This window comes from Pinus tabuliformis, chromosome 1_2, assembly GCF_031772625.1.
Source record: "Pinus tabuliformis cultivar Carrire ecotype Pingquan chromosome 1_2, CPIR1, whole genome shotgun sequence".
Taxonomy (NCBI): Eukaryota; Viridiplantae; Streptophyta; class Pinopsida; order Pinales; family Pinaceae; genus Pinus; species Pinus tabuliformis.
Window position 1 is genome coordinate 368326425 of NC_142298.1, and position 12743 is coordinate 368339167.

At 38.6% G+C, this 12743-nt stretch overlaps 1 protein-coding gene across 3 annotated transcripts in view; it reads left to right on the forward strand.

Moving 5' to 3' along the window:
• The window catches only part of LOC149205902 (protein STICHEL-like), a 139938-nt gene that overhangs the window by 73698 nt on the left and 53497 nt on the right, over positions 1-12743 (forward strand). The window lies entirely within an intron of this gene.

Below are 12743 nucleotides of genomic sequence, written 5' to 3' on the forward strand. Positions count from 1 at the left end.
ACTTGTTAAAATACTAATACAAGGCATTATAAAAGAAGATGATAGGATCACCAAAAGGCTCAGGATGTTTCATTCTAAAACTTGAGGTCTTTCCAATCTGATATTTTTTTGGACTGAAAACACGATTACATGAATATATACTGTAGATGAGAAAAATACTTTGATTACCCTTAACAAGAGGAGAAAATTCATAATTGTTGTTTCTGGCAATGATGACTTCTGATATATATATATATATATATATATATATATATTATTTTTATTTTTGTTTTTGTTTTTGAAGGAAAACCTTGTGGGGAAACCCGAGGGATGCTTCCCCACATTCTTGTATGTTATCCCTAATAAACTCATCGACATAGGCTAGTGCACCTCATCTAGGAGGATTCAAATCAGGCACGTGTAGGCACAAAACTAGCCAAACACACAACAACATTGGTGACAATGGTTTGAGCCACCCGTTGGACTACATGCATACACACATACATATACATTCTCTTTTTTCAGTCTCAAGGAAAACCTCATGAGATATTTCCCTCTTCCCTAGAATATTTGGATGGAGGATGACTCAACTACTAGCCATAATAGCAGTTGGTAACCTTGAGGGATTTGATTGTCTTTGAACTTGTGACCTATCGCCTCCCCATTGGCATCAAGCCTTTTGTAGAATATATATCCCAAAGGTAAGCTCAATCAATTGAATCATCTGCAAAAGGAAATCTCTGCAAGATCCCCCTTTATTCCTTAGAATATCCAGATTGAGGGCAGCTCAAACGCCAGCTACAATAGTGGTTGGTATCCCTGAGGGCTCAACTAGCTTTCTCTTGTTGACCTATAGCCTATCCTCTTTGGCAACATGCATTTGGCGGTGGGACGAACCAATGTGGTTCACAAATTAAATATCCAAAATATTTGGAATGATATAAAGAAATCCATTTGGATTAAAATAATGTATTGAATAAAATATATGAGGGACGATTGAGTTGAATAGAATGAGTGAATACAATAAGGGCCGTGTTACAACACAATCTAGTGGGGCCCTAGGAGGGGAAAACCTAAGGGACAAATACTAGACTAAATGGCAACAATGGGACGACCCATTGTCACCTCAGTCAACGTCCCCTACTCTTTACGGAGTTTCATCAATGGGAGGAGTCCTGGTAGGAAGGGAATCGCTTAAAATGAATAAATCAATGATTTGAGTGTGGTATGATTCCACACGGTCCATTCAAGGGGAGACACAACAATGGCTCAATGATTCAGGGAAGCTAAACGCTCTCCAAGAAAGGCCTGGGAGGAGATCAAGACTTAGGGTTTGAAATTTATGATTATATTATGTATCCTAAGATCAAGATTCCCAGTGATTGGATATGACCTCTAAAAGAAGCTTAATGTGATGTTTTAACACTTCAAAGGGGTTCTTCACTTCCTTTGAGAGACCTAGGAAAGACTTGCTCTAGACCTAGGGTTTTATGAATAATCGTGGGAAGAAATACTTCCAAGGTATTCATTAGGTCAAGGCAAGGGATGAGAAAGGGCTTCTTATGATTTATTCCATTGAATACTAAGCTCATACAACCCTCAAAGAAGTCCCCAAGGTGAGAGAGAAAGATCTAGGTTTTCCCTCTTGGAGTGGCACCTAGGGCAAGAGATTTTATGGATGAAACTCGGGCGGATGCCCACCAGACTTGGAGCATAGGTAGTCTAGACCATAAGTTTGATGTGTGGACCCTCGGCTTCCTGAAAAATCACCTTCCTAAAATTTCGATGCACGCCCTAGATTTCCGCCCTACATTTGGGGGATTGAAATTTAAGAGAAAATATGGAGAAGAGAAGAGTTGATTGCCAAACTTCTTGGACTAGTGCCTAGTCCTTTGGGCTACGGAGTCTTAGATGATTTTAAATTGGCTGAAACCGTCCTTAAGGAGGCTAAAGATTGATGATGTCATGATGAAATGAGGCCGTTGGAAGGCTGAGTTGAGTCCTCTAAATGCCAAGACGAGAGTGAGGGCTCTATAAATGATGCATAAGGGGATGGCCCCTTAATGTCCATGTAAGTCATCATGTGGTTCTCCAAGTGTTTGTTAAAAAATCAGAAAGGTAGAAAGATTTTCTTATGTTGACAATTACTTGTGATATTTTTATATTCTTATTAGCTTTCTTTATGTTCTTTATCTTCTTCTCATCAAGCAATCATCAAATCAAAAGCATGAAGATCAATGACACCATAAGTAGGCACTCAGCTAGGGCTAAAACCCCTATGTAGGGGAAAACCTAATCAAACTCTTCCACTAATAGATTCAAATCAAATTGAGACAAACCAAGACCTTTTTGACCTAGAAAAAGACTTCCTCCATTTCCCAAGTCAACCCTTCGTTTATGTAGACGAACTCTGCCAAATCCTCCAGTGTCAGCTCCTCAAATACTACATCAATCCAGAATTTAGGCCCCCCCAGCTATAGAATTTCGGACCTGCAGTTACTGCAGAAATTTCGGCCCCTGCAGTGTGCCTAAAAACCCTATAAAACCCACACGTGTGAGAGAGAGAGATGCTCCAAACTTCGATTTAGCTTCTTCCTTGAATTAGGTTTCTTCTCATGCAATTCACTCTCTTATTCGTCCTCTTTCTCTTGTAGATCGAAATTGTTGAGTGTGTGCTCCAAATGAGTCGAGCTATCTCTATATATAAGTTCTACAGGGTCGAATTCTCTTTAACTAGGCTGACTTCTCCAGGACAGGGCCGACTTGGTGAGGAGGGACAAAATGACTATTTTTAACTCAAAATAAATTTCTTTACATGATACAAATACCCAAGAAGGGTCTAATAAATGTGACAAAGACTCTTTTGACTCTTGACAAAACCTAGAAGCCTTCAATGGAGGCTATAACCTAGAAAATAAAATAATAAAGCATGAAGCCCATGCTTAATAATTTTCTTTTATAATAAAATTTCTCTTTCTTTCTTTTGACAAGTAAATTACGTCATGAATCAAATACAATTATGAAGATTAACACTAGTTACATTCTTCAACGCTCCCTCTTAACTTGGGAGGTATTCATAATTACATATATACGTAGGTACATGGACGAACTTAAAATGATGTGTTTCTATGAAGAGTTACAACATACACAGTGATACAGTTTATATACTTGACTAAAGTATCTAATCGGGTGGGACTAAGGTGTGTTCCAAACTTCAGCCGTTATAGGTACCATCAAGCTTCCACTCTAACACCAACCCAAGGATTTAGGTGCGTTTCCAAGGTCGGAGCTCCAAGACCAACGCCACCCTCTCTACTTTGGGATTGGAACATCAACGCATAGGCCGACCAAATGTCTTCTCAAGTATCTTGTCGCCCCAAGATGGTTCATCTCTCCCTAGCAACTAAATTAGATATATCCACCAGTCCAAGCAGGTTTCCAAGATCTTCAACTTTCCTATGGAGAGATCCTGCAAAATCACAACCCAAATTAGTAATAAACTTTCTATATATATATGCGTGTTTAGCACAAACCTTCGGGGTCCTTAATCATTCTGATGCTGCGTAGATCATCATCATATTATCCAAACACATATTGTCAGAAATTTCCTTCTTTAATTCACCAGCAACAACAAACTCTATCTTAACACCCTTTTAAATTTTGCTTATAACTTCATCAATCATGAACAATCATCTATAGTGCTTTAGCTATTCTTTGATCTTATTCTTTCCTTTCATATTTCCAAGTTCAAGTCTCCTTTCTCAACTATGGAGGATATACACTTTCCTTCATCCAAGCTCCCTCTCAACCTAGGGAGATCAACAACTTCATTCTTATATCATCAGAGAAACTTCAACCTTTCAAAGCTTCATTTCTTCAAGAACATCATTCTTTCTATGGCAACAAGATTATCTATTCATCTTTAATGTCATCATCATTCTTACAACTCCCTTTTATCCATCATGCTCATCATTATTATCAAGTCATATTCAATTATGAACATCTTCAATGCCTTGAAGCTTATGTACCTGCAAATCTTCAACAAGAAGTACAACGAAGTACAAATATACAAAAACATGAAGTCAACTATATCAATATAGGATTATCATGTTATTACAATCGAAGCATCAAAACAGTCAAGCTTTAGATATCTAAAACCTAAACCTAGTTAGGTTCACAATCAATAAGGGTTACATCTTATATTCTAACTTCAAAAACTTGCTAGGGATTTTTTCGCAAACCCTAGATTCCATCATTGAGACTTAAAGTCTTAGATAGTTAAATCAAGTTAACAATCCAATCATAGCACTTTACATCTTCAAAAGTATGCCCTAGAACTTCGTGTCAAATTCTACTAGGGTTTTGTCACAAACCCTAGATTTTATTAATAAAACTAAATCATGGGTATCAACAATCAAGTTAGCATCTAAGAAACTGGATTCGTTCCCCTGCCCTCTAGTGTCCCGAATTAGGCGAATCATATATGATTTGGTCAGATTCGTGTCCTTCCGATCGGGACATGATCGTGTTCGGATCGTGCCCTGATTCTGGGACACGAATCCCGAAAAAGGGACTCCCGTGTGGCGTTAAAAGGCCGATTTGGCCATTCTATTTGCACATTTACCTTTTCTCTTGGCTGTGGGTTTGCTGTGGGTGTGTGAGAGAAAAGAGCAAAGGGTGTGGGAGCATTTTCAAGGAGATTCAAGCAACAGGTAAGTGCATTTTCTCTCTATTTTTTTGCATTTTTATTACAGCAGTTTGCATGTGCATTTCTTTTACAAATTTGTGCATTTTTTGTTTTTTTTTTTACAACATTCATGGCTCAATCAAGGGCAGCAGGGAAGGGGCAAAGGAAGGGGAAGAATGTCCCCATTGGAGATGCCCCTCCTGTTCCAATTTCATCAGGGTCTGCAAGTGTTCCCTCTATTGGAAGTGGGGCTACAACAACAACTTCAAATGTTGAGGGAAGACAACAACCTCAAGATAACAAATATCCATTGTGGAAATATGTCACAAGAGAGCAAGGGCTAGGCAACAAAATGAAGGGAGGAAGCAATGTTGCTTGGAAATGCAGCTATTGCAACAATCATTTCATGAGCACATATTTCCATGTGAAAGCTCATTTGTTGGCTTTACCAAGTTGTGGAATTGCAACTTGGACACAGGTGCCTTTAGCAAAGAGGAAAAAAATGGAAAGAGAGGCCAATGTTGGTATGGCAAATGTGGCTGCAAAATCTTAAAAAAACAAGAATGATGGCCCCCTTCCATTCTTGAGGAAAAGCAGCGACAAATTCCCATTTGAGAGTTCTGGTGGGGGATAAGCAACAAAAAGAAAGGCAATTACACTTGGTCCAATGGACAAGATTTTTAAGAAAGAGAAACGGAAAGAGCTTGATCTCACCATTGCCTTTTTTTTCTATTAGAACTTCATATCCTTTAATGTTGCATGCTCACCTCTATTTATTGAGATGTGCCAAGCTCTAACTCAAGGGGCTCCATCAGGGTATGTGCCTCCTGGGTCATAGAAGCTTACAACCACATTGTTGACGAAGGCAAAAAAAGAGGTGGACAAAATGCTTGAGCCTATTAAATCAACATGGCCAACATCTGGGGTTAGCATTGTTTTTGATGGATGGACATATCTAACACGACACCCACTCATCAAATTCATGGTGTCTTTCTTGAATGGTCCAATTTTATTGAAATCAGTGAATGCACTTGGATAATACAAGGATGCACAATATATGGGCGAGTTGTTTATTAAAATTATTGAAGATGTAGATGTTGATTCTTGTGTGCAAATCATTACAGATAAGGCACTTGTTTGCAAGGGAGCTGGCATGATTGTGGAAGCTAAATATCCACAAGTGTTTTGGACACCTTGCATTGTCCATTCATTGAACTTAGAACTTAAATCTATTTCTTCTGATGTGCTTTGGATTGGAAGCATTATTGAGGATGCATAACATATCCACAACTTTGTACAAAATCATACAAATTCCCTCACTATCTACAAGGAGTACACCAATCTATCATTGTTGAAGATCGTAGATACACGGTTTGCCTCATCATTCATCATGTTGAAGAGGTTGAGGGAGATCAAGACCGGTCTTGGGGCCATGGTTATTTCAGAGTTTTGTTCTTTTTGGAGAAAGACAGATCAAGCATCGTCAAAAAGAGTGAAGGACATAGTGTTAGATGATGCTTGGTGGGAGACGGTAGATCTACTTATTAAGATTATGGACCCTATCATTTCTTTGCTTCTATTTGTAGATACAAACAACCCATCCTAGGAGAGGTTTATGAGGGATGGGATTCCATGATTGAGTTTGTGAGGAGCATTATTTTATAGAGTGAGTGCCTCGAGTATGAGACATCATCAGAAGCCTTCTTCACCACCATACAGGATATTCTTGTCAGCAAACGGGACAAGAATAACACACCTTTACATTGTTTGGCTCACTCATTCAACCCAAAATACTACATCTATGAGTGGTTGAATGGTGGACCTTCCCACAGATTCCCTCCTCACATGGATGGTGAAATTTCACAGGGGAGGAAATATGCATTCAGGTGGATTTTTTAGGATAGAGCATCCCTTGATGAGGTGGAGGATGCCTTTGCATAGTTTTCCACTAGCACTGGTCGATTTGCAAGATATGATGTGATTAGAGATAGGGGGGCTAAGAAGCCTTATTCATGGTGGGCAACTCATGGGGCAACAAGCCCTCCTCTACAGCAGTTAGCCATGAGGCTCCTCTCTCAGGTGACTTCATCCTCTTGTTGCGAGAGGAATTGGAGCATATATGGGAATTTGTATAGTGTCAAGAAGAGCAGGCTTGAGCAGTCCAGGGTAGAGACAATGGTGTATGTGCACACCAACCTTCGTCTTATTTACAGGTAGAGGGATGAGTGTTTGAAGGGAAAGACAAAGATGTGGGATGTCTTTCCTTATGATATGGGTCTGGACAACAGTGTTGAATTGGCATTGGCCAACTTGGATCTCAATGAGTCAGTGCTAGAGCCTGTCACATTTGATGATGGTGATACTGTAGAGGGGTCATCCTCCACACCAACAGATGCGGAGATGACTTTGGATACAGAGGAAGAGGATGCAACAGAGGAGAGTAGTGGTGACCATGATGCTTAGTACAGTGATGCTGATTTTGATGATGAGGATTGATGACTTATGAGCTACCTACTGCCTTAAGGCTTGTAGACTTGTATTTATTTTGTGTTTGCTATTTCTATTTGCCACTGGCATTGTACTACCTATGTAACACATTTTGATTTTGATGACTTAATGAGAAAAATACAGTATCTTGTCTTTCACCTATTGGATCATTGATGAATATGTCACAATTGTATTTGTATGCATAATGTTACTTTGTATCTTTGTAAAACTTACATCTAGATGAATATCTATGTTTGAATCAATGAATTTGAATTTTGTATGATTTTGTGTAAGAAATATCTAGTTTTTAATATATATATATATATAACGTGTCCTTTTTTGGGGAGTCAACGTGTTCTTGTCCGATGCTCGAATCCTCGTGTCCTTCGTGTCCTGTGTCCTTATGTCAGGTGACTTATGTTAGTATTCTAGCATTTCATATCCAGGTTCCATTATTATTTGCTTATATCAGGCGCTTACTAAGGAATTTAATCATAAACCCTAGATACATATATCAAAATCCAAAAATTAGATATGCAACAATTTTACTAGGCTAGGATTTCGACCATATAGAAGTACATACACCTAGGGTTTTATTCTTACGATCTTACATTGATTCTAGCAAGGATTTTGTCATAAATCCTAATTTATCAAACCCTAAAAATCTAGGGTTTTATTATATAATCTAGATACTAGTAGCAAACCCTAAAAGGATAGGGTTCTATCAACAAATCCTAATCATTAATATAGAAGGATTTAATCATATGTTCTAGACGTTTCATTAACAAACACTAAGTAGACTAGGGTTTTATGGACAACATACCCTAAGCACCAGAAGGCTAGGGTTTTATAGTGAACCCTAAAGGTTAGGGTTTCACCAAAATAAACAAATGGCAAGAGATAGTCTGACAAGAGTAGATTCAATCTAGTGATTAATCGCCCTAACAAGAATCTTTATGATTCAAAACCCTAGACACAAGAGACTTAGTGATACAAAGGAAATATCAAATGAAGAATTATCATACCTTTTTGTAAGAGAAAGATTTGCAACAAATCTTGTAGTCTAAGACATGCCTTGAGTTGTTCTTTAACAAACCTTATAGGATAACATCTTCTCTGAAGGGCATCCTTTGCAACAAAGCTTCTTTCATGATTCAAGTCTTTCCTTTGAAGTTTCCTCCATAACCTTTGTGTATTCTGCAAGCTTCCTACCAAATAAAAGATTGTGAGTATGCAATATAAAGAGATCTCAAAGAGGAAACAAGGAATAGTATACTTATCTTTTGGTAAAATGGTGAAGGCTCCCTCTTAATCCAACTTTTTTGAGGGATACCTACAACTTATCAAAAACAATTCAAGATTTCTAACAAGACATATTAGATTTATGAACTCTAGAAATCAAAATATAAAAGAAAACTCTACATAACTTAAAACAATAATCTAGAAGAACATGCAAGGAAAGACTTAATAGTATTAGTCTTTGACTTTAGATTTTGCAGCCTTGTTCTTCTTAGGTGGAGCTTCTTTAGCAACTGTTGCATGTTCCCTTTCTCTTCTCTTGTTCTTGTTCCTATGATTTTTAGGGCATTGATTCTTATAATGTCCCATCTTATGACAATGATAACATTCTACTTTAGATGGGTCAAACTTCTTCTTTGGCCCTTTAAACATCTTATTTCCTCCCTTGTTTTTGTAGTGAGCAGAATATGCATTTGAAGTGTTGTCCTCATCTTCTTCCTTCTTATTTTTTGCTAATGAGATGCTGGCCTCTTCTTGACTGCATGCATTCCACATTTCTTCAAATGACAGTGTCTCTTTCCTACTACTAATGCTTGATGCAAAAGAGCTCCATGATTTTGGTAGTCGTAGTCGTAGTAGAGCAACAATCACAAGTTCTTTGTCTGGAATGATCTCATCAATGGCTTAGAGCTCATCTCTTATTTGAGAGATCCTCACAAAATATGAAGATACAATGTCATCTTCATTGTTCTTAGTTCATTCTTGAGACTAGCAACTTGTCCAATGTTCTTGATAGTGAAAAATTTGGAAAGAGCTTCATACATCCCTTTTGCAGTTTCTATATTGGATATATAGGGAATTAGATTATTGTTCACTCCATCTACAATAAGGTTCATAGCCAAAATGTCTATCTCGTTGTATTTTTCCTTTCCTGCATCATCTGTGGGTTCCTTCACCTTTCCTTGAACAAAATCCAATACTTTGTGTTTTGCAAGGATGAGATCCATCCTCTTCTTGCATGCTCTATAGTTAGTGGCTCCTTCTAGCTTGTTTTCTGTCTTTATTGAAGTTGCCATAGATTTTCTTAGATGTGCATTCTTCTCTTTGATAAGCCTCCTTCTTATGATCTTGTCTTGAATCCTTTCCTTTTGATCCTTCCTTCTTTCAATAGATTTTCAAGCTACTTTTTTCTCTTCTTTTACTTGAGTTCTGATACCATGTTTGAAAATAAAAAAGGTAGAAAGATTCTCTTATGTTGACAATTACTTATGATATTTTTCTATTCTTATTAGCTTTCTTTATGTTCTTCTCATCAAGCAATCATCAAATCAAAAGCATGACAATTAATGACACGAGAAGTCGGCACTTAGCTAGGGCTAAAACACCTATGCAGGGGAAAACCCAGTCAAACTCTTCCACTAATAGATTCAAATCAAATTGAGACAAACCAAGACCTTTTTGACCTAGAAAAAGACTTCCTTCAATCACCAAGTCAACTCTTCCTTTATGTAGACAAACTCTCCCAAATCCTCCTAAGTGTCAGCTCCTCAATTATTGCTTCGATCCAAAGTTTTGGCCCCCCAGCTACATAATTTTGGACCTGTAGTTACTGCAGAATTTTCAGCCCTGGCAACTTTCCCAGAAACCCTAGAAAACTCACACATGTGAGAGAGAGATGATTAAAACTTCGATTTAGCTTCTTCCTTGAATTAGGTCTTCTTTCCCTGCAATTCACTCTCTTTTTGTCCTCTTTCTCTTGTAGATTGAACTTGTTGAGTATATGCTCCAAATGAGTCGAATTGTCTCTATATATACTGCTTTCACAGGGTCGAATTCTCTTTAAGTAGGCCAACCTGTCCAGGACAGGGACGACTTAGTGAGGAGGGACAAAATGACTATTTTTAACTCAGAATAAATTTCTTTACATGATACAAATGCCCAATAAGGGTCTAATAAATGTGACAAAGACTCTTTTGACTCTTGACAAAACCGAGAAGCCTTCAATGGAGGTTACGACCTAGAAAATAAAATAATAAAGCATGAAACACATGCTTAGTAATTTTCTTTTATAATAAAATTTCTCTTTCTTTATTTTGACAAATAAATTACATCATGACTCAAATACAATTATGAAGATCGATAGTAACTACATTCTTCAACAGTGGCTTTGGGGCACAAATACTGGTCTCATGGGTCTTCGGATGAAAAATAAGCTTGTAAACTGCTCCAAATGAGGGATCTGAAGATGGTGCATGCAGTCCCATGCCTCAAGAGTGATTCAAACCTCCTCTGGGCCTCAGATCAACTACCAAACCACGTGTACATTGCTAAGCCCACTGGGGGCAATGCTGGTCCAAGTGCATCATCTCACAAATAATATGGGGTAATGAACAAGCTGTTGGAGGTGCTGAGGGTGCCCACGGCATGAAATAATGCTTTAACGCATGATGGAGTTGCATGGCTCTTACGCATCCCCTACCAGTGTCAATACCGTCCTCTGGTGGGCTTGGGCCCTAGTTAAGTTGCCCAACCCATGATGAAACCACCTGCAAATTACACATAAGATCCAATGCGTCTCCTCACCATTAGGTACAGTAATTCATTAGTGCATCTAAGTGAACCAAGCTTGTTAATCAAGGGCACAAATGAGACTTCATAATTGGATTCCCTTCCAAATTTGGGGCTTTGAGTATGTAATAGAGTTATCTCCCTAGGTAGGAGTGGTTAATAAACAACCCTATTAGGTGTTCCCAGTCCCAAAGGGGAAGGACATGTCCAAGGTAAATCCTTCAAGTGATAGGGGTCATGTGGATGATGATGAGGTGGATTGGGACACAAGGGTCTCAAGGCCAAATGCCATGGGTTCAAGGGTGGTAATGATGAGGGATGTCCACACATTTGGGTGTATAGATGTAGGAGGGAGCAATTGTGGTACATGAGTTACCCCAACCTTTGTTTTTCCACCCTTCTTCATTTGCCTTTTGCCTTTTTCTTGATTTTTCTTTTATTATACTGCTCGGGGCTCTAGGAGATGAGAGCATGTTGTGTATGATATAAGCAGTGATTACCCCCTTAAGGTGGGGTTATTCATTGCTCACCAGGGGCTGGGACATGCATGGATTCCTTAATGGTGCGGGGCACTTAAGGGGGTCCCTAGGAACTAGGGTGATGGTCGTAATAAAGGGGTAGAGCTCATGTTTGGCTTTTGCCCACGTGCTAATGGAATGTCTCGACCATCTTTTGCTTTTGTGATATCATTTTCTTTTGTATGTGGCCATGATGTGCTTTTAATATTTTTTTTTAGCTACATCAACCTCCGGGCCAACATTCCAAGTCTGACCCAAACATGTGGACAAGGGGAGGGGGACTACCAAAGCCTAGTGGACCCAGAGAGGGAAGATGATCAAATAGGGCATGTAATGTGTGGAGGGGAGTGAAAAATGTGGAACATGAAAACGAGACCGCACTATCAAAATCAGGGCTTTCCACATAGTGCCCATCCTGAAGCTATAAGTCAATAGGGGAGATCCCACGGGACTAGGGTTGAGGATTAATCCCCCATTTAAGGTGAGAGAACAAGACTACAATCAAAACCCTTCCTCCTTCCAGGTCACCCAATAATCCATACCCAAAGTGCCTAAGGAAAAAAAAAGCATAAGCACCCGATTGGGCAATGAAGGACACACCTTTAGGATTGGATGGCCCACCTTCAAACATACGCTTTCGACAAATGGGCGAGGAGACATATGACTGGCTCAGGGAGCGGAGATCAACTGACAAAATATATCAGCTACAGAGGTGGTTGTCAGGGGCTGCTAGCTGTCGGTTGAAGACAAATCTCGGAGAAAAATTCTCCTATGGGTTCACCCATTGGTGGTGGGTAACATGCCCCATATAAATTCCTGGGCGTGTGCCTTTTCACTAAGATATATGTTCTTTCATTAAGATGTATCTTCATTTAAATTAATTGTTGTTATTATCTATTAGCATTCATATGTTATATTTATACATATTAACGTTTATTATGTTGCGTTATCCTTAAGAAATGCTTTGTTCTCGAAGCATCCTTATGGAAAAGATTTACATCTTTGTTATGCCATTAGTGTCTTCGCATGTTTTTTCTGTTCTTGAGGTTGTCATGGAGGATATGAGACAATATGAACTTCTAATTGCGGAACAAAATTGTTGAACTAGAAAAGAATTCGATGATCCTAATTCTATCCTTTGTGGAACATTGCATTTATGGGATTCCCAAGATGAATTGTTATATTGAGACTCACTTTTATTGGCCTCAATATTCTTCAGATGACAAGGCAATTGTTTTTGTTCATGTCTCTTCATTAATTATTGT